Below are 9,934 nucleotides of genomic sequence, written 5' to 3'. Positions count from 1 at the left end.
GACTTCCTTCTGCTACCTCTTGTCATTCCAGCACTCATGACCCCTTGAGGCACTGATTGTAAAGGGAAGTTGCCCTCTTTGTATCTCGGTTCACGTGTGGTTGGTTGAATTATCTTTTCCTGGTCACTGGTCCCATCATGGCTTGGCTACATAAGTCCAGATCCCATTTGACTTGACCATTTTCTTTGTTGTTGTTGTTGTTGTTGTTGTTGTTGTTGTTGTTTTTGGTTTTTCAAGACAGGGTTTCTCTATGGCTTAGGAGGCTGTCCTAGAACTAGCTCTTGTAGACCAGGCTGGTCTCAAACTCACAGAGATCCGCCTGCCTCTGCCTCCCGAGTGCTGGGATTAAAGGTGTGCGCCACCACCACCCGGCTTTTGTTTGTTTGCTTGTTTTTGCTTTCAAAAATATAATACTAAATTTGGTTTACTGTTTTCATTATTGTATTTCCAGGACCCAGTGCAGTGACAAATGACACAGTTACTGACTGATGTGTGTTTGGCTGAGTTATCTCTCATAAGGAACTTTCGTGAGGGGGCCAATATATCATTATTACTGGGGATAACCCAACTGGAGCCCCATTAATCTTATACCATTGGACAGAATGAGATGAAATTATGGATGAAAATCCTCCAAGAGTGGTGATGGAAAACACAGCGCTGGCCTCAGACACACAGAATAATAGAGATTATTATTTGTCTATAAGATGTCTCAAGGTCAGTTAATGGTATACGTTTTTGTTTGATTGGTAAAGAACCTGAAATTAAAAAAAAAAAATAGACTGCAGGTGTCTTTGGGACCTGTCATCTGTGGCAGCCCCCCTTCCTGGTCATGGAAAAACATGTTCCTGTTCGTGGGAAAGCTGTCACCATTTCATTGGTATCCTATTCTGATTCACGTTGATAACATTCTTCACTGTGAAGAATATAGGTCCTAAATAATACAACCCAACCCTCCAGACTTCTAGCTCACTGTTCTTTCTACAAATAGGTCCGAATGCTCAGGCACCACACAGTCACCAGTGGAGCTTTCAACTAATGATGTTCTCTTACAAAAATAAAAGCCTTAGGTTACTCACGCCAGTTCCAGATTTTGGTGCTAGAACATTGTGCTTTGATGACCCATTTATAAATTTATTCTGTCCTTCATAAGCCTCAGTAGTATACTTGCTCTCATTAAAAAAGAAATGGAGAGCCGGGCATTGGTGGCACACACCTTTAATCCCAGCACTCGGGAGGCAGAGGCAGGCGGATCTCTGTGAGTTCGAGGCCAGCCTGGTCTCCAGAGTGAGTGCCAGGATGGGCTCCAAAGCTGCACAGAGAAACCCTGTCTCGAAAAACCAGAAAAAAAAAAAGAAAGAAAGAAAAGAAAAGAAAAGAAATGGAAACATACTAGCCTCCAATGCACTATGTAGCTGAGGATGGCCTTCAACTTCTGATCCCTCTGCCTTTTACCTCCCTTGAGCTGGGTGTGCACCACAACACCCAGTTTTGTGTGATCCTTGGGGTGGAACCTGGGTTTCCTTAATGCTGGGAAAGCATTCTATCAACTGAGGTATAACTCCAGCTTTTCAATTACTATTTTAATCATCAAGCAACCTTTTAATATCTGTCATAGCTTACCAATTCCTTTTTAATTCATTCAACTCAATTTTATTTTCTGTGTATGAATGTTTCATTTACACATATGTATATACACCACATGTTTGCCTGGAGCCCTCAGAGTTTGTAAGATGGTGTCAGATCCTCTGGAACTGGAGTTACAAACAGTTGCGAGTCACTGTATGGGTGTTGGTAACTGAACCCTGATCCTCAGCAAAAGCAGCAAGTGTTCTGCAGTAGTTTAAATGTAATGGGTTCCCATAAGCTCATCCGGAGTAGCACTATTAGGAGGTGTGGCTTTGGAGTGGGTGTGGCTTATTGTGGAAGTGTGTCACTGTGGAGGCAGGCTTTGAGGTCTCATATATGCTCAAGCCATGCCCAGCGTCTCAGTTTACTTCCTGTTGCCTTCGGAGCAAGGGCAAGAACTCTCAGCTCCTGCTCCAGCACCATGTCTGCCTGCCACCATGTCTCACCATAATGACAATGGACTGAATCTCTGAAAATGTAAGTCACCCCAATCTAATGTTTTTCCTTTATAAGAGTTGCCATGGTGGTGGTGTCTCTTCACAGTAATAGAACACTGAGACACTCTTGTCTAATGAGCCATCTCTCCAGTCCCCACTTAGTAATTCTTAGATGTTTTGGATGGCTAAGTAGGAAAGTTACTGAGCACTTTAACAGTACTATAATATATTTGAGATATATTTCCAAGGTTGATTCGTGTTTTGAATTCCAAAATGTTGGCAGGTCACGTTTAAGGATGAACATAATTTTTCTCCTCTAACTTAGAAAGCAATTCTTTCTAGAACATTACCTCCTTAGACAAACAGCTCTTAAACTGTAGAGAACTTCACAGTCATCTGGAAGGCTTCTGAAAAGTCTAGATTGCTCAGATCCACAATGCACCATTCTGAATCAATAGGTCTGGGATCGCACCCAGATGCCTGCCTCTTTAGCAAACACCTTTACTGACCTTTCAAGCAAGTGGCTGATGATCTCACCCCAGAGTCCTCTGATAAATTTAATATGCTTTTAATTTCCCCAGTTTCCTCCTATGAGGGTTGTTTTATAAAGAAAAGAATACATGAAAAGGAGTTCAATGTATTTGAATTTAGCAAATAGCAGAGATGATCAAATTGATTTATCAGATGTAGCAAGTAGGTTTCCTTATAGTACAATCTAATAAGTGTGCATGTGTGTGTGTGTGTGTGTGTGTGTGTGTGTGTGTGTGTGTATGTGTGTGTGTGTATGTGTGTGTGTGTGTGTGCAGGCACTTCATAGAACACACACATATGCATGTGTGTTGGTTAGTTTTAACTGTCAACTTGACACAACCTAGAGTCACCTGGGAAGATCTTTAACGAGGAATTATCTAGAACAGATTGGCCTGTGGGCCTATATTTAAAGCATTATCTTGATTCATTTTTTGTTTTAGTTTTGTTTTTGTTTTTGTTTTTCGAGACGGAGTTTCTCTGTGTCGCTTTGGAGCCTATCCTGGCTCTCTCTCTGGAGACCAAGCTGGCCTCGAACTCAGAGAGATCCGCCTGCCTCTGCCTCCCGAGTTCTGGGATTAAAGGCGTGTACCACCAACGCCTGGCTATCTTGATTCTTAATTATGTTGGAAGGACCCAGCCCATCAAGCTGGTCCCAGGGCTGTATTACAGTGAAACATTTAACTGAGAATCAAGCAAGGATGCATTCATCTCTCTTTGCTCTTGACTATGGATGTGATGTGACAGCTGCTTGAGTTCCTGCCTTAATGTCCCTGGAATGATGGGCTATAATCTGAAATTGTAAGCCAAATAGACCCTTTCCTTCCCTTTGTTGCTTTTTGTCCAGTATTTTATCACAGCAACAGGAATTAAACTAGGGCATGATGTTATAAAGTCACAGGGCAACAGACCTAAATGAACAACATTTACAATGTTTCTTTCCTGCAGGAAAAAAAAAAAAAAAAACACTACCAATTAGCAGTAAGAGTTGAACATGAAGTTCACTGAGATAGCAGTGACTTCCCTCAGCCTCCAGATACATCTGTTCTACATAATAAAGACATAAAATAAACACCCAGGCAGCACACAAGGATAAGTCTACAGATCCAGTAAAGGATACCCACTTAAAGTTAAATTTCCAGCGCACAGCAGTGGGGCCAGGGTATATTCAAGTCTTCAATAAGGTTCTCTTAGCTAATTGTGGAAACTTGGAAAGCAGACACTGGCCTTGAATGGCAACCATATCCAGAACTGAGGGGTGCTCAGCATTTATTTCAGAAGCTGGTAAGTGCCCTTGAGATGCTCTTGAGAAAAGTGCACAGCCTCTGCTCCACTGTGGGCCCCACATTGTTGAAGCTCTCGGGGACAGCGGCTCATCTGCAAGAGTGGGCAGCTGATCCAGAACTACAGCTTGTGGGTAGGTGGCCCACAGGGAGACTTAGAAGAGAATTTGGAAAGGGCCTATAGGAACAAGATGGAGCTGGATCTTAGATAGGGAGTATCTGAAGCTTTGGGAGAGAGACCCAAACTCTCAACCTCCAGGGTAGTATTACCTGCAGAATATGCAGAAATGATGGTGGACACTTTAAGCAAGCAAACAAGGGCCAGATGGTTGACACTAGCATTTCCTACAGAGTGCACAGAAATTGTGAGCAGATTAAACAAACAAAGGCCTGAAGAGTTCAGAGTACCCATGTTGGAAACAGCATATGCTCTTGAAAGTGTCAGTTAGTGGAAAGATCAAGATTGAAGGGGAAACTGTGGGGGACCCAGCTTTAGTCACAAGGCCTGGCACCAACTCCTCCCTCTATTTACAAGCAGGGGCAACTGAGACCTGTAGTCCACAATCTCCTGTGCAATGAACTGGGAATAATCATAGAGGCTATGATTACTCAATGCCTATTCTTAATTGGTGATATGCTTTTGTGATCCAACAGAAACTTTGTACCATATTATTCACTTGTAATTATAGCAAACCTAGTGGTTATTTCAACATTACATACACATCCATACACACACACACACACACACACACACAGCCACGCACATGCATACATACACACTCGTACATGCACACATGTGTATATATGAGTTGCACAGTGCTTGTCATTATATGAGACTGAAAAAATATTTAATTGATGAAATGCAAAGCTAACATTGCTCTACAATTATGAGAGAGGCGGAGTCTCTTCTAGTGTCCATCATGAAGAACTTTGGAGGAGTGAAGAGAAAGAAAAACATGAAAGCTGGGGTGGGGTGGGGTGGGGTGGGGTGACAGGTGCTGAGCTGAGTACTGTATACAGTTTCATGACCTCAGCCACGGTAGTGTGGTTGGTGTGTGACTTCCTCAATATCCTCATAAAGAATTTAGTTCAGGAAAATGTCTAACAATGTGGAAGCTATTTATGATCTCCAGCCACATTTTCATGTATTGATTTACAGGGCCAGAGCTACTCAGCACTTTCTGAACCATTAGAATGCAAGCTTCCTATTTCAAGGAGGGTGTGTGTTTCTTTCTCCTGCCTCGTCTACCTTCAATTTTCATGTGGGGGAAGGGCATGGCACTTCTCTGAAGAGTTTTGGGTCCATGCTGTGTGCTAAAGCATCTGGAACTAACTCAAAAACACCAGCTCATACAGAAACAAAAAACAAAAAATTAAAGGTTAATTTAATTGGGACCATTAATATTGACAGTTATCAATGAGGTGGTGTTTGTTGATTCCCATTATTTTGTTGCGGTGGAATAGATTTTTTTTTCCCCTCTCTTTTGATTTGCAGGTCTGGGATTATTTATTTCTTGTGTTTTCTTGGGTGTGGTAAACCTCTTCATGTTGAAGTTTCCTTCCACCACCTTCTGTAGAACTAAATGTGTAGATCCTGCCTAAATTTTCTTTTATCATGGAAGAGATTCCCTACTCTGACTGTTGTGATAGTTTTGCAGGGTATAGTAGTCTAGGTTGGCATCTGTGGTCCCTTATAGTTTGAGAAGCTTCACAAACTGGCAGGCATGGTCTTCCTCAAGGTCTTTGAAATATCTTCTTCGTCTCATGGAATATTCTTTCCCTAGACCCTGAATAATCTTATTGCAAGTCACCTCCTCAGAGAAGTCTTTTACTAACTATCCAACCCCACTCATTTGTTTTTCTGTTTTTTATTTTTACTTTTTTAGTTAGCCTACAAAATCATGGGTCTTTAGAGACTTTAGCATTTGTCACTCCTAGCCTACCACTTTATTATAATATGTTGTCATTTGATTAATTTCTACACTCCTGGCCACTGGGTCAGAAGTTTCCTTAAGGCCATAGGTCACACTGGTAAGCTTCCTTTTATCATCCCAGCATGTCTTCCAGGACCAGACACCTAGTGCCTACCCAACAAACATAAATCAGTTAGTTGAGATAGAAAAGCCAAAATCAGAAGGTCTTATGGGACTAATGTACTGGAAAGCAATTTTTTAAGTTTTGGGGGTCAGATTTGCCTTTTGGAATTGGATTAAAAATTTGAAACTCTCTCTTATTAAAAGTTGAAGTATACAATTTTTACAATAAAATTTTAAAGGGTCTGTGGAGCTTAGGTTAAGAATTAAATATTAAGAACCTCTAATTGCACTTGGGAATAAAATATCACAAAAATTAATTACTATAAGTAGCAGTATTTTAATGTTTATGTGCTGATGATAATCAATTATACGTTGCCTTTGGAATATTTTGCAACCCTCTACAGGGGGAAAGGAACTATCTATAAATGCTATATATTTTATTTATATTCAGGAAAGAATTTAAGGCCTGCAGAGGAAAGACTAATAAAAACACATACTGCAGTGTAATATAAAATATATTCCAAATAGGTGGGGAAAAAATGAGTCTAAGGAAAAAACTAAGGCTAAGATAGGGCCAGGGGAGAGATTCATATTCAAAATTTATGACAAGAAATTCAACACCCTTGCTGGAAGATGGTAACAAATTTTATTCTCAGGTTTTCAGCTGCCAATGTAGAGGAGAAAAAATCAGCTATGCCTTACAGAAGGTTGTATTTTATATATGCGTCTGTATGAATACATGTATGTGTAATTTAATAGAAAATGCTTAAAGAAGAGGCCTGTATGCCATGTTAAAAAGTAGGAAGGTGATAAAAAGTAAAGAGGCTATGTTTGAGCATAGTCTCTGCTCCTGAGCATGAACAAGACATAAAGATGCTTTGAATGACCAGGATTTGAGGTATTTATAATTAACCGTTCACGATTTTCTGCAATTTTGTCAGCAGTAGATACTTGGAAAGAGTCTTCATTAAGCTAGTGGAGTCAAACATCTGGACATTCCCAAATAACCAGGGGTCGCCACATCTCCATTTATTACAGCCCCGTCTTTTAGGATTTTCATTTGTTTTATGTGTGCGGGCATGTGAGAAAGAGCACACACACAAACACATATGTCTGTGTGTGTGAGGTGAGAGGAGAAACCTCTGGTTGTCTCTCTCGCCCCCTTGTGGGATTTGGGGGTCAAACTCTGGTTGCCAGGCCTTCTTTGTCAGTGTCTCCATACAGAAAGCCACAATTCCACTGTGTCCTATTTAATGAAAGGCTTGGGGGCTCTTGCTCCCCTTAAATGGATACACACTCAGGATGCTGACTCTCAATACCTCATCAGAGCTTTCTCAATCAAGTCTCTCTACTGAGAGCTAGTACAGTCACGACCCTCTCCTGACATGATGTGCTTTGGTGGCATTGAGGGTGGGGCACTAAATGGACCACAACAGGTTTATTTCTTAAGTTGAATGTGTTTCTCACTGGCTCCTTTTTCCTAAATTCAGATCAGACTACATTTCTTGTTTCAGTGGTTTTGACTCCCATAATCCCCAAAGTGCATTCAGGACCCTTATTTGTCTTCTTTGTAAAATGTGTGTTTTCCTGGCTGGGGACACCCAAGGTTCGCATTTCGGATGTAACTAAGCAGAAGTAACTTATGCAACATTTTAGTTTTTCCTCGTTACTGAGATCCTTATTCAGTTGCTAGAATTCTGTCACCATATGGAAGTGAGACAATTATATTACATTTGGTGGCAAGGATGATGGACGCTAGGAAATAAAAAGACATCCCCAGCTGAGTGTTCACAATCCAGAGACTTGAGCACTTTTGAAATCTCTCACTGCCAGCTTGTCTCGGACCCGAATCCTCCCTTTTCACTTTACAGTGTCTGCAGCCCAGTGTGAGCAATGACAGAGATAGTCATGCTAGGGCAGGAGACCATGATGTTTAGAACTAGCACATCTTACATAATAAAGCTGAGTGTTCCTGCATAACAGAAAATTTTGAAAAAAAAAAAAACTCTACTATTGTCATCCACCTATTATCTGAGTGACAAAGGAAGCTCTCCTGCCTTGATTTCTTATCTTAGATCCACCCAAAGTCCTTAATGGCCTTGAATGATCTCAGAACCACACCATCCTTGGATAGTTTAAGCTTAAGACTATAGGTGAAGCTTTCTCACTTAACCTATATCCATGTGTTTAGTTTCCATAAAACATTTTAGTTGATCACATACTGCCTGCCAGACACTGATGGGAGGGAATGAATTGTCTCTAATGTCCCCTGCCTTCACTTAGCCTGAAGTTTAGCGGGGAGAAAAAAACAAAAGAAGGACACAAATTAACATGAAATTGAATTGATTGCAAGTGTGTCACGGGAGGGGGGTATATAGTGCAGTAGCTCCATTGATAGAGTGCTTGCCTGGCATGCAGGAGGCCCAGGCCCTGTTGCCCAACATCACATAAGCTGGATGCGGCAGGATACGACTGTTATCCCAGCACTGTGGAGTTGGAAGCTCAAGTGTCAGAAGTTCAAGGCCATCCCCCCAGGACATAGTGAGTTCGAGGCCAGCCTGGGAGACATAAGACATTGTCTTGATTAGAAAAGGAAAAGAAAGCAAGTGCCTCAGAAGGGATAGAAGGTCCTGGGATATGAGGTGCAAGCATCTCCAGACACAGAGTGTAGGCAGAGGGCCTGGTGCGTGGAGGTTTCTAAGACAAGCCTCTAGCAGGAGAGCATGTGCAGAGTAGGAGCTGCCTGATTCCAGATGTACTCAGGGGCCATTGCCATGGAAACCTCTCCAGCCATTTGCAATAACCTGCTATGATATCAGGACTAGTGAGCAGGTTGAGGCTTTATGGGTTTGTGTTTTGTTTTGTTTTGTTTTGTTTTGCTTTGTTTTCCCTTGGTGGGAGAATATTCTGTATTTTTTTTAAGGTTGTTACAATGAGTTATCTGTTTTGTATCCTGAAAATGTATTTCTGGAAACAATCTGGACTGAGTTAGTAAGGGGCAAAAATTATATAATGCAGTTGAATGTTTTCAGTGAAGAGATGATGGTAACTGGGCTTGTCCGGGGAAGGGGTAAGGTGGGTGAGTTTTACAAAGTGATCAGCATCAAGGGTTTTGGGGAAGGTAATGATGGGGTCATCTTCTGAAGCAGTTATGTTGAGACAATGAGGAAGTGTCAGAAGCCAGAGACAAGTGTTGAATTCAAGGCTGGGTGTGTAGACTGCTGTAATTCAAAAAGCAGTGCACAAAAGAAAGCCGCCATGAGATAGAGCTTGGGTGGAGGGTTTTTTTTTTTTTTTTTAATTGGGGGAAAGTGAATGGGGAAAGGGGGAGGAGAGAGGGGAAACTGGCCTCTGAGGACAGGATCAGCAGGAGGGAGGGAGGGAGGGAGAGACAGAGAGAGAGAGAGAGAGAGAGAGAGAGAGAAGATGAGAGGTGGGCAGGGCCCTTTTAAAAGGGAAGGTAGTGAATGTGCACAGGTGGTGCTCTTAGTGGCTGCAGCTGAGGGCGTGTCCTGTCACGTGTCTGGGGTACTGTCCAGAACCCCAAGGGCAGACAGTACAGATGCCTGAATACTAACAATGATGACATCACAGATCATCACAAGCAGACAGAGGATTGTATTATGGGTGTGGAGTTTGTTGAAGATGACAGGATTTGGAGGCATAGTGATGTCACAAGGCATCATACACAGACACTGAACTGTATTATGGTCATATTATGGGTGTGGAATTTGTCAAAGAGGATGAGGACTTAGATATAAACTTATGAGTCATATTCCAACTCCTGAGTCTGGTGATGGATGTGGTGAGAGAGAGGGAGATTGTAAAATGAGTCAATAAGAACACTAGGACAAAAGTCTTCAGGAAGTCAAATCCACGATGGCCCAATGAAGAAGAAAAAAAAACAGCAAAAGAAACAGGAGGAGATCCAAGGAATGGCTGTGTCATTTCTGAAAGGTGGGAGTGGTCAACTTCTTCAAATAAAGAAGATGGATACACAGGGTTTTGGTGGGTGTGGTGACTC

The 9,934-nt window shown here is 41.8% G+C and overlaps 1 non-coding gene across 1 annotated transcript; it reads left to right on the top strand.

The window, feature by feature from the left end:
- Positions 1–779: 779 nt before the first annotated feature.
- LOC113831419 lies at positions 780–909 on the top strand. The gene has a single exon (XR_003481114.1). It is a non-coding gene; the product is annotated as a small nucleolar RNA SNORA24 (small nucleolar RNA).
- The last annotated feature ends 9,025 nt before the right edge of the window (positions 910–9,934 follow it).

This window comes from Cricetulus griseus, assembly GCF_003668045.3.
Source record: "Cricetulus griseus strain 17A/GY chromosome 1 unlocalized genomic scaffold, alternate assembly CriGri-PICRH-1.0 chr1_0, whole genome shotgun sequence".
NCBI lineage: Eukaryota > Metazoa > Chordata > Mammalia > Rodentia > Cricetidae > Cricetulus > Cricetulus griseus.
This window is presented reverse-complemented; position numbering and strand designations above follow the sequence as displayed.